The following is an 18,684-nucleotide window of genomic DNA, read 5'->3' as shown; positions in this document are numbered from 1 at the left end:
TTGTCACGGTCCGTGCGGTTCCCCACGTCGGAGGTTCGAGTCCTCCCTCGGGCATGGGTGTGTGTGTTGTCCATAGTGTAAGTTAGATTAAGTAGTGTGTAGGCTTAGGGACCGATGACTTCTGCAGACCATACCACAAATTTCCAAATTCCACGTGGAACTGCTGCCTGGCTGAAAATGGAATCGCCCACGCTAGTTCAAAACGTAAAGCTTTAAAAGCTTGGTGGTTGAGGGAGAAGGGATCTTGTTTCTGATTGGTCCAGACAGGAGGGTGAAGAGGAGGGCAGTGCTTGGCGCTTACACTGGTAGCAACTTTTATCCGCAAAGGGCTCCACAGATTCCCTCTGGTGAGTGTGAAGGTTTCTGTGAGCGTCTTTCTTGCCCAGGTGGTATGCCTCTTCCATGAATGATTTAGCGTCTTCTGTGCCAGCTGCCAGATTGAAGATGATTACGTATACATTGTCCAAATTTCTCTATGATGCCGGGGGGACAATCTGACTTAGTGTTGGGCGGAGTTTCCCCGTTTGCAATAATGGATTCGGTGATGGTCGCGGCCACTCGAGAAGTTCCATACTCTACCAGAATCTCGCCTCACTCATTCAACTTGCATTATCCGGCCAATGTTGGGATCAGTTTCCCGTAATTTAAGTATGAATTTGCATCAGTCATCGATATTCCCAACGACGTCTTGGGGTCTATTTGAGGGAGATCCCGAAGTCAGAACTGACATAACAGCACTGTCAGCCATCAGCAAGAGAGGAATAAGAAACTTCCTGGCAGATTAAAACTGTGTGCCCGACCGAGACTCGAACTCGGGACCTTTGCCTTTCGCGGGCAAGCGCTTGCCCGCGAAAGGCAAAGGTCCCGAGTTCGAGTCTCGGTCGGGCACACAGTTTTAATCTGCCAGGAAGTTTCATATCAGCGCACACTCCGCTGCAGAGTGAAAATCTCATTCTGGAAAGAGAGGAATAATCTCCAACTTTTCAACCACCGGAGGCTGCAGTGGGTATTGCCCGTGGCTACGCCTAAAATCTCGGAGTCAGAGAGATGGCCTACCGTGCAAGCAACGTACTTTTCGCGAGAGTCGTTGCAGATACTACACACCTCTCTATGAGCGTATTTAGCACCACAGCGCTACAGACACACTATGTGATCAAAAGTATCCGGATACCTGGCTGAAAATGACTTAAAAGTTCGTGGCGCTCTCCATCGGTAATTCAGGAATACAGTATGGTGTTGGCCCACCCTTACCCTTGATGAAAGCTTCCACTTTCGCAGGAATACGTTCAGTCAGGTGCTGGAAGGTTTCTTGTGGAATAGCAGTCCATTATTCACGGAGTGCTGCACTGAGGAGAGATATTGATGTCGGTCGGTGTGGCCTGGCACGAAGTCGGCGTTCCAAAACATCCCAAAGGTGTTCTCTAGCATTCACGTCAGGACTCTGTTCAGGCCAGTCGACTACAGGGATGTTATTGTCGTATAACGACTCCGCCACAGGCCATGCATTGTGAACAGGTGCTTGATCGTGTTGAAAGATGCAGTCGCCATCCCCGAATTACTCTTCAACAGTGGGAAGCAAGAAGGTGCTTAAAACACCAGTGTAGGCCTGTGCCATGATAGTGCCACGCAAAATAACAAGCGGTGCAAGCCCACTCCATGGAAAACACCACCACACCATAACATCACTGCCTCCGAATTTTACTGTTGGCACTACACACGCTGACAGATGACGTTCACCGGTCATTCTCCATACCCACACCCTGCCATCGGTTCGCCACATTGTGTACCGTGATTCGTCACTCATCACAACGTTTTTCCACTGTTCAGTCGTCCAATATGTACAATCCTTACACCAGGCGATGCGTCGCGTAGCATTTACGGGCGTGATGTGTGGCTTATGAGCAGCCGCTCGACCATGAAATCCAATTTTTTCACCTCTCGCCTAACTGTCAAAGTACTTGCAGTGGATCCTCATGCAGTTAGGAATTCCTGTGTGATGGTCTGGATAGATGTCTGCGTATTACACATTAGGGCCCTCTTCAACTGTCGGCAGTCTCTGTCAGTCAACAGACGAGGTCGACCTGTATGCTCTTGTGCTGTACGTGTCCCTTCACGTTTCCACTTCACTATGACATAGGATACAGTGGACCCAGGGATGTTTAGGAAGGTGGAAATCTCGCGTACAGATGTATGACACAAGTGACACCCAATCACATGACCTTGTTCGAAGTCCGTGAGTTCCGTGGAGCGCCCCATTCTGCTCTCTCACGATGTCTAATGACTACTGAGGTCGCTGGTATGGAGTACCTAGCAGTAGGTGGCAGCACAATGCATCTAATATGAAAAAGTATGTTTTTTGGGATGTCCGGGTACTTTTGATCATATATTGTATGATGACTTAGATGGAAACTCGAGAATTTTACAATGACGCCACACAATCTAGTAATTTAGTGGTGGTTCATCTATTGCGATGTGGTATTTCTGATAGATACAATGTCTGTGGTTAGAAATCGCTTGTGCTTATACAATATGCTATGAGAACATCTATAAGCATTGACATAATTATTTCGACCAATGTGTTCGTTTCTAACACAAATTTAACAGAATGCTTACAACTGCAGAGAGGCTTTTGTTCACTTTTATCCATTTCAATTTTGTTTCACTAACATTAAAGAATTACTTCTTACATAACTTTCTATAAACACTGATTAGCCAGAACATTATGAACACCTGCTCAATAGCTTGTTAGCCCGTCTTTAGAATGAAATGGATCGCTGTGTATGCATGTCAGGCCCCGACAGTTTGTTGGTAGGTTTGTGGATGTATATGGCATAAGCTGTCTAACCACAGGTCATGTAATTCGCGGAAATAACGGGTTGCTGGTGCGCGGTTCTGGGTTTGATACAAGAACAGTAATACCGCCTATAGGTGACATTGCCATCAGGGAAGACATCAAGCATGGAGGGATGCAAGTGGTTCGCAGCTGTCAGCGTGTCTTCGATTACTACCATAGGGCCCCATGCTAGCGCAAGGGAATGTCTCCCATGGCATAATACTGCTACCACTGGCGTGTCCGTGGTGTGCTGGACGTTTCGAGCGGCGGTTAGCATCGTTTGTGGAAACGACCTTCGACCTAGTGTAGCAAAAATGCTATTCACCCGCAGAGCCTACATGTTCCCATTAATCGAGGGTCGAATCCCCATGGTCCCATGGCCACTGCAATCGTAATAGACGATGTCGTTGCGGTAACATGTGAACACGTGGGGGTGGTCTGCTGAGGAGCTCCATGTTCAGCAATGTATGGTGAGCGGTGTGCTGTGAAACATTTGTGCATGCACCAGCATTGTGCTCTTTTGGCAGAGATCCCAAGATACCATCTATCCTATTTTACAGAGCATATAAGCCTTCGAACCACACGTTCTGTGAAGAGTAGTAGACGTCCAACCATTTAGCACCTAGTGGTAGTTTCACTGTTATTTTACCTCTTTCTGTAGATGCTCACGACAGTAGCACGTGAACATTCGACCAACTTCGCCGTTTTCGAGATACTTGTTCACACGCTGTGCGTAATGATAATCTGTCCTTTGTCAAAGTCTCATAACTCAATGGATTTCCCCATCTCCTGTCGACTCCTACGCTAGGGTGACCCCCGTCCATGTCTGCTCCGTTTACATACTTTTGTTAGAGTATCTCTTGCCCGCAGCGCCAGCAGACGGCATCCAACGTCGCGATGGGCAGTGGTCATAGTGTTTTGGCTTATCAGTGTATGTGCGACTGGGTGATGAGGGGAAATTAAGGAATCATTTACTTAATTCAACAAAAAGTGCGAAATGATTGTTCAACATAGACTATTGATAAAACGAATTACAACTTAGCAAACTATTTTGATATTGTAGTTAGTAGATTCAGGGAAATAACTGCTTCATTACCTTCTGTGTTCCAAATAGAGAATTAAATTGAGAAAATATTCGGAATTAGGAAATAAATTCCAGCAATTAAGTTTATATTCACAAGAATTAGCAAGATAGATGCCTTCTACCTTACAATGTTAGCTCACACCGGCGGTGGGTGACCGCATTGGGAGGCCGGATGCCGTTGGCACAGGGAAAAACAAATTGCCGAATAGGTGTTCAATTGAAGGATTTGTCCCAGGACGTTGTTCCAAGTGACATCATTATTATAATTATTAGCATAAGAGATAGCTATCATGTTAGTGAAGGAAATAAAGAGTTTAAAGCCCCATCGATACCAATGTCCTTTGGGACGGAGCACAAGGTTGGACTGGACAAGGATGAAGCACGAAATCGGCAGCAACTACAGTTGTAAAACTACCGTAGGCTATCACAGACTTTCATAAATAAGTGTAGACTACGGTAGATTTTCTGGTAGCCATGGTCAGTTACGATCGTAATCGCGTTACCTGTGTGTTAGGTGTGTTGCATACCTATAGGGCGTTACCTCATTTAGATTGCTTTGTTTACATATGTGATCAGTAGAGTCCGGATTGTATGCATCATAAAAACCTTAAAATACGCATGAAAAATGTTTAAAAATGTATGAAAAGTTTCGAAATGTGCATGATCAAATAATAAAAAAAAAAACCATGGTACTTACTGCATACATTATATCTCAAAGTCGAACCCTTGCATATGAGTCACGAGGAAGAGCGCCGGCCACTTTAAAAATCGGTACATTTTCTGAATACTGTCTGATAGAGTCTAGGAAGGGGGCTTTTCTGGGATTACTTTCTACAAATGTGTAAAATGGGGACGCATACCATGTTTCAAGAATTGTTCCTTCTTTGCTATTGTTATCGGTAACAAGCGGATCCGATGCGAGTGAGTCGCAGCGAAACAATCGATATGTACAGAACCAACTTCGAGATATATCGCAGTAGAGGGGCACGCTCAATAACTCCGTAATATTTTATTTAAAAAACAACATAAAATAATGAATTTTTTGAACAGCATTAACTTTTAATTAATACTATTGGACCAAGGCATCATTTACAGTTTATTTTACATTTTTCTGCTATGGTAAACATTAACGACAAAGTAATGTTCCAAATGTCCAGTAGTAAGATTGTGCCATCGATACATTTTTATAAGCAGAAAAGGACCGTTCTACATCAGCTGAGGTAATTGCGCAATATTTGAATGTGGCACTTATTGTTTCTGGTAAAAGTTCACTTGTCCTATTAATAAAACTATCAATTTGTCACAAGCGTTCAAAGCCTGGGTTATTGTTTAAAATGTTTTCAAACTTTTCTTTAAGTTTTCTTGGGAATACCTCTGGCAATGAAGAGTTCACTAAAATAATTTTATTCATTAACTGAATAGACTCATTCAACGCCAATTCTCGACTTTCAAGCTTTTTAATACTTGCAGGTATATGGGAAGAATGAGTGCTTATCACAGCAATGTCTGTTTTAATACCGGAATCATTAAAAGCTTCCTTGCACTGGCAAACTGCCAAAGCCTCGGCACTATAGAAGTCGTTTACTGCCCCTCTAATGGCCTCGCAATGTTCACTGTAAAACAACGCAGCTTCGACCCACGTACCCCAACGAGTTACCACTGGTTCGGGAAGTAAAGGCACATTGGGTTATTTTTATTTGTATGTCTTGATGCGAGCAGGAGCATTTAGAAACAGTTTCTTTGTGGATGAAGTCTGTTTATTTACATTCACAAACGAGGAACGTACTTCTTCAGCAGGGTGGTGTACTCCATGATCGGAGCATGTCACATGAATAAAATTGGGATAAAATACTTGGAGGGCTTTTCTTGCTTTGATCATATAGGAAGCAGCATCTGAAAAACACAAACACCCTTTCATCGGCGGAAGATTCAGGAAATATGATTCCAATACCCTCATTCACAAATCTGGCGACTGTACAATGATTTACTTTTTCAACTTCTTTGCAGGCCGCTAAATAGGAAGAAGAAGGCTCTTCTTTTAAAGCACCAACAATTAAATTTTCAATTTAACGGTCACAAGTGTATAGTTTCGTCAACTGAAATCCAGATAATTCTGCCCTTGAGTTCATTGCGTATTTCTTCCAGAGTATTTACGTAAATTGTCGGTATGTAATTTTTACGCAATGTTGATTCATCTGATATGTGTTGATTTAAGTAATATCTGCACAGGAAGCATCTGAGGATAGGGTTTGTAAATTTGTGAAGAAAATGGTTCAAATGGCTCTGAGCACTATGCGACTTAACTTCTGAGGTCATCAGTCACCTAGAACTTAGAACTAATTAAACCTAACTAACCTAAGGACATCACACACATCCATGCCCGAGGCAGGATTCGAACCTGCGACCGTAGCGGTCGCTCGGCTCCAGACTGTAGCGCCGAGAACCGCACGGCCACTTCGGCCGGCGTTTGTGGAGAGGAATATTGCTTGAGTGAATGCTTCACATAAATCCATGCTACACCGACTTTTTTGGTTACCTTTGGACAAATCGGTGCTACTGCAACTTGCTGTTGTCAGAAGTTGTTGTCGTGGTCCTTTCTTCCGCATTCCTGCGATTTGAAGACTTGCCTTGACATGCTGCTCTATTTGAAACTTTTTTTTGCACGAAACGTTTTTCTCGCAGACTCGGCAATATTAAACAATTCCGTCATATGTAAATGTTCCAGGATGGTCAACCATCCACAAAACTACGTTTCTTTTTTCGGGCAGTATGGCGCACACCACGTTACACACTACATGTCGTAAACACGTTCAACTGAGTACCTGTAAATAGAAAGCTAAACTGAAACAATGTACGTGCGACTAAAAGCTTACGTAGTTTAAATTAACTGTTACCGACGCGTATGATACGACAGTGGAGGGGATTAACCAAGCGCGTGGGCGCAGGAGCATTGACTCTGTCCGCCTGTTCCTGTTCCTCTTCTGTAATGATTTCGCTAGGCGGTGGCCTCTCGGTAAGCGATTACACACAGTTCTAGGTCGCGGTCAATCTGTGAGACATCAAAACTAGATCGAGCTAGAGACCGTCCGTCTATATTTTTAAAATATTGTAAACATAGAGCGAAAATATGCATCGTCACTAGCTTTTAGTTAAAATATGCAATAACCAGTGAAAAGGAGCAAAAATGCATATGCATATACAGCATGCAAATACGTGTAATCAGGTCTCTAGTTATCAGCATCTTACTAGGTTCCTCTAGAAATGGGAAGTGGTGAACAATCTGGAAACTGAATAAGGATATACAAAAGTCCGCATAAGCTATGGAACATTCTTGATCTACATAGTTATCTACCTGTTTGTTACTTGAAAATAAACGTTATTTATAGCAAAATTGAAACTGTGAATTTTAATTCAAGTTTTATTCGAAAATTGCTGATTTGTAACGTGAAACAGAGGGATATAGTAGCAAAAAATGCAGGTTTTTGATATAGCCTTACAAAACGCAGTTTCCTCAAAAAAAGGTAAAATTAAAAAAACTCAAAGAAAAAAAACATATCAAACATCGCTTCAGTACTTCGTCGTGGTTATATGAAACATGTTTATGTTACTTATAAAATAACAAGAATAATTACATAGATTTTTTATGCTTGGTTGCATGAAAGACCAGAAGTTGCACGATCAACCAACTTTTATTTCTTATAAAGTACGCCGGCCGGAGTGGCCGAGCGGTTCTAGGCGCTATAGTCTGGAACCACGCGACCGCTACGGTCGCAGGTTCGAATCCTGCCCCTGTCATGGATGTGTGTGCTGTCCTTAGGTTAGTTAGGTTTAAGTAGTTCTAAGTTCTAGGGGACTGATGACCTCAGAAGTTAAGTCCCATAGTGCTCAGAGCCATTTGAACCATCTTACAAAGTACAATTCATATTAATATAGTATCGTGTTCGGCATATGACTGTGGCGCATCGTACTGCATCTGCAACAGCAGTTGAGCTGTAGTTGGCACCACAGTGACACAAAGATCTTTTACAAATCGGTTACTTCAACGACAGCACCGAGCCAGACGCCCGCGTGTGTTCCACTGACTCCAAACCAGCGCTATTTGCGACTTCAGTGTCAAGCGAGAGCTCGCTGGAGGGCAGTGCGGAGGTCTGTTGTATATTCTGATGAAAGCTGGTTCTGACTCGGTGCCGATGATGCCCGTGTTTTTGTTAGGACGCCAGTTGAGGTTCTGCATCCAACATGTCCGCATGCTAGACATACTGGACCTACACTATATGATCAAAAGTATCCGGATAAATGGCTGAAAATGACTTACAAGTTCGTGGCTCCCTCCATTGGTAATTCAGGAATTCAATTTGGTATTGACCCACTCTTACGCTTGATGACAGCTTCCACTCTCGCAGGCATACGTTCAATCAGGTGCTGGAAGGTTTCTTGGAGAATGGTAGTCCATTTTTCACGGAGTGCTGCACTGAGGAGAGCCATTGTTTCCGTGTTCCATACGCTAATGAAACGGGAAGGAGACTTTGTAGGTTGCAGAATGGATGGTAGAAACTTCCATGCAGTTAACAATGAATTACAAAGTATAATTGTTGATATAGACTGCTAAGTAGCACACTGTTCTGTTCTGTTCGTCAATATGGAAGTAATGCTTCCTCTGCATCGTGGAGCGAGCGATGTAAAGCAGTGATTACGACTCTGGCTATATATTCGGGAGGAGTAAGATTCAAATTTCTGTTCAGAAATCTTAATTTAAATTTTTGCAAAATCTCTAATCACATCTGACAATTCTGACATAATTTCCGTAATAAGATCGCTGTTAGAGTTGCGCTCTATCAGAACTATGATTTGTTAGTTTTGGTACAGTACATAAGTGATGGCAGGCCGGTGTGGCCAAGCGGTTCTAGGCGCTTCAGTCTGGAACCGCGCGACCGCTACGGTCGCAGGTTCGAATCCTGCCTCAGGCATGGATGTGTGTGATGTCCGTAGGTTAGTTAGGTTTAAGTAGTTCTAAGTTCTAAGGGAGTGATGACCTCAGCTGTTAAGTCCCATAGTGCTCGGAGCCATTTTGAACCCATAAATGATGTAGTAAATAAGTGTAGATGACCGGTAGTAGCCGCGCGGGATTAGCCAAGCGGTCTGAGGCGCTGCAGTCATGGACTGTGCGGCTGGTCCCAGTGGAGGTTCGGCATGGGCATGGGTGTGTGTGTTTGTCCTTAGGTTAATTTAGGTTAAGTAGTGTGTAAGCTTAGGGACTGATGAGCTTAGCAGTTAAGTCCCATAAGATTTCACACACATTTGAACAGTTTTTGACCGATAGTATTGGTGACATTGGTAAGGGAAGGAACATAAATGAATGTCTGAGAGAAAAACTGGGACCCGATTACTTCTCTATGTTTTTGTTTCTTTGTTTGTTTTGCCCATAATTAGAATCACACATCGTTTAGTGGTTGTTAATATGTATTTTATATCTTTACAAAATATAAATTGAACTTTATAAGTAATGAAAATTAGCTGATCGCTTAACTTCTGCGCTTTTGTGTAACAACAGTAGTAACTTTTGATGTAAGTACAGTTTACGTGCCGGCTACGGTGGTCTCGCGATTCTAGGCGCTCAGTCCGGAACCGCGCGACTGCTACGGTCACAGGTTCGAATCCTGCCTCGGGCATGGATGTGTGTGATGTCCGTAGGTTAGTTAGGTTTAAGTAGTTCTAAGTTCTAGGGGACTGATGACCACAGACGTTAAGTCCCATAGTGCTCAGAACCGTTTGAACCATTTTTTTACGTGCACAAACATACAAAATAAATATAATTATGGTTGTTATCTAGCATTTAATAGTGCGTTGTTCATCATGATCAAAAGCAAGAGTTTCCTGTTATGACTGATAGTGCGAAAGTGGTTTATGAATAACATAAACATGTTTCATACAGTCTCGACGAAGCATTGAAGCGATGTTTGTTATGTTGTTGTTTTGCGTTTTTAATTTTACCTTTTTTTGAGAAAATTACGTTTTTTAGCGCTATACATATGATTGATCTGTATTGTTTATTTATTTTTGCTACAACATCCCTCTCTTTTACGTTACAGATGGACAATTTCAGAATAAAACCTGATTTAAAGATTGCTAATTTCAGTTTTCCAGTAAATACTGTATATTTTTAGGTAACAGACAGAAAGGTAACTATGCACTCGTAGAACAGAAACGTCCCGTAGGTTATGTGGCTCTTTATATATCCTCGCCCAGTTACCAGACCGTTCACTAGTTCCTGTTTCTAGTGGTAGCTAGTAAGACACTGATCGCATACGCAAACAAAGCGATCGCCGGCCGGGGTGGACGAGCGGTTCTAGGTACTACAGTCTGGAACCGCGCGACCGCTACGGTCGTTGGTTCGAATCCTGCCTCGGTCATGGATGTGTGTGATGTCCTTAGGTTAGTTAGGTTTAAGTAGCTCTAAGTTAGCGCTCAGAGCCATTTTTGAAACAAAGCAATCGGAATGAGATAACGGCCGATAAGCGTGTGACACACCAGATGTATAGGTATCGCAGTTACGATCGTAACTGACCGAAGCCACTAGAAAATTTACCGTGGTTTATACTTACTTATGAAAGGCTACCATAGACTTCGGTGGTTTTACAACTCTAGTCGCTGCAGATTTCGTGACTCATCATTGTCAAGTCCGACTTTGTGCTCCGTCCCAAAGGACATTGATGTCGATGGGGCTTTAAACTCCTCCTTTCCTTCTCCAGCAGGGTAGCTGTCTCTCATGCTAATAATTATAATAATGATGTCACTTGGAACAGCAAGGTGTTTCGATGCGGTCACCCATCCAAGTTATGGCCGGGTCCGGCATTGCTTAACTTCGGTGAACGGGCAAGAACCGAAGTGGTCTAACGTGGTTAGACCGTTGCCATATATCTTGCTAATCCTTGTGAATGTAAACTAAACTAACCGCGCGGTCTATGGCGCCTTGTCACGGCCCGCGCGGCTCCTCCCGTCGGAGGTTCAAATCCTCCCTCGGGCATGGGTGTGTGTGTTGTCCTTAGCGTAAGTTAGTTTAAGTTAGATTAAGTAGTGCATAAGCTTAGGGACCGATGACCTCTGCAGTTCGGTCCCGTAAGATCTTACCACAAATTTCCAAATTTACTTAAACTAAAGCCAATGTTAAGGCAACGGTAATTTTTTACTTCGCGTTGTGTTTCCTGTTCTTTAAGTAACAGCCTGCTAATTAAAAAGACTAACGTTCGATCCTCGGTTAGTTTTACGACTTTTTATGGCTCTTAACGTTACTTGCACTTTAAGAAATGCTATGTGAAGATGAATAACGACGTTAAACTGAAATCTTTGTAATGTTCGCGGAAAACAAGAACATTCCATGACATACGAAAGCATGCCTAGATACGTAATCACTGTGCTAATTGACCTGATGATGGTTCAGATTTGTAACTCCCCTAACTGCAGCACTAAGATTGTAGACATGAGGGCGGATATCTTTTAAAAAATCTGAATTATCCTTGATCTGTGACACGTACTTAACTCAAGCCAAAGTGTGACAATTTTCTATTACGCAACCAAGCGCCTGAACGTGCTGAGAAAGACCACGTAAACGTTTTCAGCATTAAATGCTGAACTCGTTTCATTTTTATCTGAAAATGGCTAGTAATAATAATCCGAGAAGCGAACCTGCCTCTCTTCACGACGAGTAAGTGCTATGACGAAGAAATTGTGTATGGCATAGTATACTCCATAGTGTAAAACAAATGACAGCCATCGCTATACGATGGCCAAATGTTTGAGAATAATTTTCCTCATGATGACGCTTAAATATTGTAGACTGCAACGCTGTCTAGCCGTCACAGATTACGGCTGCTATTTTGTAAACAGTTCACTTTAAATCATATTCTGTTCTGTTCCTGAGAATGGAAATGTACTTGCATTGTTATTATACTGTTAGAAGTATTTCCAATGAACGTCCTTTCAGAGCGATGAGTTTTAGGCTCAGACATGTGAATATGAAGTACAACGCTTTTATTTGTAGACCACACCGAGGAACGCATCTTTAATCTACACAGAGAACAGAAAGTTAATACTACGCTCTGCCGAGGATACCGCAGTGTGCTCGATATGAGGCCATCTTCCAGATTTCTCCAACATGTATATAGCATGCCATTTATAAGCACTTTTGGTTGGCCTGAATGACATTTTTTTCTTTCTCTGCCTCCCCCCTCTCTGTCTCATCGGTTCTAATCGCGATGTGTACCCCGTGTGTAAGTTTTCAGACAGCACTTGGCTGATTTTCGATGATAATGTCTCGAATACACATTGTATACAAAATTAAAATATGAAAAAAGATTAAATACTAGTTATACAGGTGCTCCTGTATGTACGTCATTTCACAGGTAATGCTGCGAACAGTGTGTTTACTATCGCTGGAGGAGAGTGCAGTATATCGATTCGTACCTTACTAAGCACCACATATACATCTACTTGAATATTCTGCGATTCACACATAAGTGCTTGGCAGAGGTTTTATCGAACCACGTTCACTCTATTTCTCGACCAGCTCGTGGGAGAAATGAAAACACGTAAATCTTTCCGTGCGAGTTCCGATTTCTCATATTTTATTACAACGATCATTACTATTTAGGAGGGTATCGACAAAATATTTTCGCATTCGGAGGATAACGTTGGATATTGAAATTTCATGACAAGATCTCGCCGCAACGAAAAACACTTTTGTTTTAATGATTGCCACCCCAGCTCGCGTATCATATCCATGATACTCTCCCACCTATTTTGTGATAATACAAAAAGAGCTGCCTTTCTTTGATTTTTTTCGATGTCCTTTGTCAATCCTACCTACTAAGGATCCCATACAGCACATTGATACTAGTAGAGGGCTGACGACCGAAGTATAGACAGTTTCTTCAGTAGACCTGTTGCATCTTCTAAATGTTCTGTCAATAGAACGCACTCTTTGGTTCGCCTTCGGTTCAATACTATCCAGGCCATCGTTTCAGTTGAAGTTGTTTGTCATTGTAATTTCTAGGTATTTGATTGAATTGACAACCTTTAGATTTGTATGATTTATCATGTAACCGAAGTTTAAGGGTTTGCTTGTAGTACTCACGTGCATGACCTCACGTTTTAAATGATTTATGGTTAGATACCATTTTTCGCTCCATACAGATATCTTACCTAAATCATTTTGCAATTGGTTTCGATTTTCTGATGACTTCTATAGGCGATAAATGACACTATCATCTTGCAGACAATTTAAGATGGCTGCTCAGATTATCTCCTAAATCATTTATACAGATTAGAAACATTGGAGGGCGTATAACACTTCTTTGGGGAACACAAAATATCACTTACATTTTACTCGGTGACTTTCCGTCAATTACAACGATCTGTGACCTTCCTTATAGGAAATGACGAATTCAGTCACACAATTGAGAAGTTTCTCCATACACGTGCAATTTGATTAGAAGCCACTTGTGAGGAACGGTATCAAAAACCTTTTGGAAAGTTAGACATTTCAGTTAATTGAACAAAATTTAAAGATCTAATAATAATTAATTACAAGAATGAAGGCCGCAATCTGTAATACAAGTGTGAATTGCTTTTGGAGCACTAACGACTCCTAATAGATGACTTTAGGTCAAAGATAGAGAAATGGGCTATAAACTGAGATCAAATGAACGTTAGCTGAAACTTATACTGTGAAAGAGGAGACAAGGAGATCAGTTCTAGAAATAGAAATGTGAATGAGCTGGACAGGTAAATCCATGAAGATTTGTTCTTGAACTCAATGTTCTTTCAGTTTTCGCCTATACAGCTGAGAAATCATTTGTTCTTCTGAAGCTTTGGACGGAGTTTTGAAAATTAGTAACATACGGGGACAGATGTCACATCACATTGAAAGATCTCAGTTGCTCACAAGCAATCTTAGCATGTAGTTATTTAAATACATTTCTTTGGCGATGTTTGTACCCTCTTCATTATTTTAGCGCTGTGGGACATATCATTATTCACAATCTCACTCGCTTTTTTATTTCATCTTCTACCCACTTCAAGACTTTTTAGATGGAGCAGAAGTTGCTAATAATGTGACATTATCAGACTGTAGATGGCATGCATGTATCTGACCATCTCTGGATTTTATGTAGGATGTAAGTACTATTTCTTTCTTTCATCTCACATTTACGTTCACAATTTTCAATTTAAGACTGTAAAAGTGGATTATTCCTACAGCGTTAGGATTACTAACTCCATTTTATCAAAAGCAGGACGGTGCTTCACAAAAAGCCTGAAATTTTTTAAAAGAGCCTGACACTTTATTTTAGAATCATTAAATTGTTTGTATTTAACATAGTGGGGTAATAAACATTATCTGATCTCAAAATGAACAGAAAATAATAAATTCAAAATCTGCTGTAGTATTAAACAATGGTATTTAACTGTCGCAAATACATCTTGAAAAAATTATCAGTGTTCTTCAGTAGTGTACGCTTTGAAAGTGTATTTTTCAAGAGAATGTACTGCTGAGGGAAAGCTCAATTATCATCTTGAAGGATAGAGCTATAAAATTCCTCACAACGCATATCGGTGAAATTTTATTCGACCAGTAAAATGACTTTTTCTGAATGTATCAATAAACGGTTCCTTTCTTTTGTCCACTGAGCAGCTATGAAAGAAAAAACACGTCCAATAGATGCTTGCTACTAGGAATCGCAATGGAAATGTGGCCAATTTTCAACATTTCAGAAAATGATTCGACCTTTTGACACTTTTTAAACAAGGAACACCACTGTTGGTTTTGTTTAGAGTTTTAGTTCAGCGTTGTAGATTTGACGCAATTCTTGATGTTTCAGAATTGATCAAATCATTTCGAACATCTATTTTCATACCTTTGGTTTGCAAGTGCTGGAAACAGGGAAGATTGTCCTCAAAGCAAAGATCCTTTAAGTCTTTCAGTTTAAGCCATTTCAAGAACTTGAATATTTCCATGGCTGCATCCACTTTTCTAGGTATTCAGTGCAAGTTTCATAGACACTAGATATACTTTCCACGTACACCTGAAACTCTTTTTCCAAGCGAGCTTCTGAAAAGGATTCAAACCTAGTCTGACTGAGAGGGATGAACTTATTCTCAAACCCGTTTTTCAGGGAAATTAATAGTTTTTAATAAGTCATGCACATCAATAATAGAACTGCTTCCATCATCAGCAGACCTAATTTTGAAGTTAAAAATGTGCATGGTCAAGGAGAGGGGCAGTATCGCAAGGTATCCAACTCCTATTAAGCTTTCTTTTAGCTGTCGTTTGAGAGCAGAATACAGATTTTTTGCTCCTCTGCGTGCAAGACCATCGAAGTTAACATTTGCACTGTACAGTACGAGCAGCCCTTAGCGGCTCGCCATCTGGTAAGTGTTCATGACGTCGCCTTTCCGGCCGAGATCTTTTTTAATATGTGACTTGTAAGTACTGCATCTTTTCGAGTCAGTACAAACTTTAATTTTATTAATGTACTATATACCTAATATTGTAGTACAGTTAGTCTAATTCTGAAGACGACGCTCATAGTAGCGTCGAAACCAGGTCAATTTTGACTTAATATTTGTGACCGAGGGCTTATTTGTTACTATATAAAACTACAATGCCACGAATCGAGGTATCGTATACGGCGACTGCGAATGCAACTTTTCTCTGCCAATCACGTCATTAGTAGCGGACATCGCGAAAAAATGTGCGCAGCTTATAATTCAATCCAGTGACACTACACTTAAGTTCGTCAGATGATGAAAAAAGCCGGAGTTTTTATAAGGAACAAAAATTTTGGGCAGACATTATAAAAAGCACCGAAAAACCGGGCATGTTCGCAAAGAGCCGCAAAGTTGGTAACCGCATGTGGAGTATATAAGGAGCACTAGACAGGCGCGAGCCTATGCTGTGCGAAGCTAGACAGGGCGCAGTCTGGCGGCGCGCTGGCAGACGTTATCGCAGTGTACGCTGTGCCCAGCGTCCTTAAATCTGAGGTCGGCTGTGGTTCCCGCGCCACTTTTACTGCACATCCTCTGTTTCAACATTTTATCGCCCTTCCCACATGGGGAAAGGAAGCGGCAATGGCAGGATCACATGACCGGAAATCTGGCATCATTGCATGAGAAGCATGGTGGGGAGCGCGCGCTGCCGCGCCACGCCGCTGGCGCCAGCTGGCGTACGTTTCGTGCAGCACGTCTGGTCACTGGCCTACGGGGAGGGGGCAAGGCGCGTTTCTCCTTCACCCTTTGCACAGTGACGATACCAAGGAACGATGCAGTGTATTAATCCGTTATTCGTTTAAACTGATAATAACGATAACAATTGTAAGGTTTATAACCTGAAACAGTACCCAGCCACAAGTATGGCTTAAAAGACGTTTATTTACGTCAAACCGTTACCGGTTTCGGATTTCGTACTTACTCATCTTATCTGACAGTCTTTCTCACTTTCCTGCTGGGAACTGGTTTTGTAATCGTTACTGGTTTTGTGCAGTCGTGTATATTTCTGTGCAACGTAATCGTCGTGTATTTCCGTTATACATTTTAAAAATTCCACGTTTTGGCACGTTCGTTGTGTGAGTGCTATTAAATTCTCGAAAAACCGGTTGAATAGTGCCATTCTACTCTGTTTTGCAGCACACACGCTCGACAATGGCAAAACGTGTCCAAGCTTCATATAAGTAACAAAAACATAAGATTTTAAAATGTATGACAGAAATAAACGAGTGCATCACACAGAATTTACACTACGGCATAAAACCTATAACAACTGCAAAACGAGTGCTCTACAGAGAAGCAAGGAAGTCTGTAAGAGCCATCTGAAGATGGATTTGTAAGAAATCCGAAACCTGTATGATTAAAAAAAAAAAAAAAAAAAAAAAACACCCATGAAAACATGGAAAGCAAAGAAATTGCAACAGAAGAGACTTTTTTCACAGTATCAAAGGTGAAGTAGTGCTCATAACTCTTAAGGGATGTATTTTAGAGTCCATGTTTACAAGACTTTTTGCTTCGAATGATCATTCCTGTCATATTCCTGAATACTGACCACTCTTCCTGAGCTACCCTGTATATGCATCCACAGGAGCCTGATTTCTCTTATACAGTCTTCACGTGAATTACGCGAGATGTAACTTAACGTCAGTGGCAGTAGGATCGTTCTGCAGTCTGTCGCAAACGCCGTTCTTATAAACTTACTCAATAGCACTTTACGAAAAGCTTGTCTTGTTCCCTTCGGACCACAAGTTATTTCCATAATAGTGTCGGCTGCTGTGGCCGAGCTGTTCTACGCGCTTCAGTCCGGAACCGCGCTGCTGCTACGGTCGCTGGTTCGAATCCTGCCTCGGGTGTGGATGTGTGTGATGTCCTTAGGTTAGTTAGGTTTAAGTAGTTCTAAGTCTAGGCGACTGATGACCTCAGATTTTAAGTACCATATTTCTTAGAGCCATTTGAAGCATTTTTTCCCTAATATTCGGGTGTTGGTCGAGTTTACCGGTAAAAAATCTAGCAGCACGCTTCTGAGTTGTTTCGATGTCTTTCTTTAATCCGACCTTACAGGCCTCTCAGACACTTGAGCATTACTCAAGAACAAGTTGCACAAGTGTTCTTTATGCAATCTAGATGAACAACAATTTCCTATAATTCTCTCAAGAAACCGAAGTCGACCTTTCGCCTTCCCTACAACCTGTCACTTTGCAACGTTACGCCTAGATGTTTAGTCGACGTAACTGTGTCAAGCAGCACACCGCTGATGTCATTTTCGAAAAATGGTGCAAATAGCGCTGAGTACTATGGGACTTAACATCTGAGGTCATCAGTCCCATAGACTTAGAACTACTTAAGCCTAACTAACCTAAGGACATCACACACATCCCTGCCCGAGGCAGGATTCGAACCTGCGACCGTAGCAGCCGCGGGGTTCCGGATTGAAGCGCCTAGAACCGCTCGGCCACAGCGGCCAGCTGTCATTTTCGAACATTACAGGATAGTTCTTCCTGATTATCTGGATTAACTTATAGTTTTTCAAGTTTAGAGAAGGCTGGCATTCGTCACACCAAAACTAAATTCTGTACAATTTATCCTGTATCCTCCCACAGTCATTCAACGACTGACGACGACACTTTCCCGTAGACTACAACGTCATCAGCAAACAGTCCCAGTCTGCTGCTCACCATGTACGGCAGATTGTTTATGTGTATAGAGAACAAAAGCGGCCGTATTACACTACCACGGGGCGCTCCCGCAGATACCTTTGTCTCCGATAAACACTTGCCTTCCAGGACAACGTACTGGGTTTTATTACTTACGAAGTCTTCGAGCCACTCACATACCTGAGTACCTATTCCGTATGCTCGGACCTTCGTTAACAATCTGCTATCGCGCATGGTGTCAAACGCTTTCGGGAATTCTAGGTATTTGTTAACCTTCGAACACACACATTGTATGGAAATGCAAAATTTTGCAGACAAATTACCTTGATAGATGACAGAGCCCCAGCATCACAGGAAACTCCAGTTTAATTTTACATCTATACCGACATGCGCGTATATTATGGCTACTAGGTATTTCGCATATCCCTCAAAGCATAAAATCGGCTCAAGCGCTCAAGATGATTGTCTGCATATCTTACAAAAAATGGCTCTAAGCACTATGGGACTTAACATCCGAGTTCATCAGTCCCCTAGACTTAAAACTACTTAAACCTAACTAACCTAAGGACATGACA

Source organism: Schistocerca nitens, chromosome 3 (assembly GCF_023898315.1).
Source record: "Schistocerca nitens isolate TAMUIC-IGC-003100 chromosome 3, iqSchNite1.1, whole genome shotgun sequence".
In the NCBI taxonomy this organism is placed as follows: domain Eukaryota; kingdom Metazoa; phylum Arthropoda; class Insecta; order Orthoptera; family Acrididae; genus Schistocerca; species Schistocerca nitens.
Note: the sequence above shows the minus strand (reverse complement) of the source record.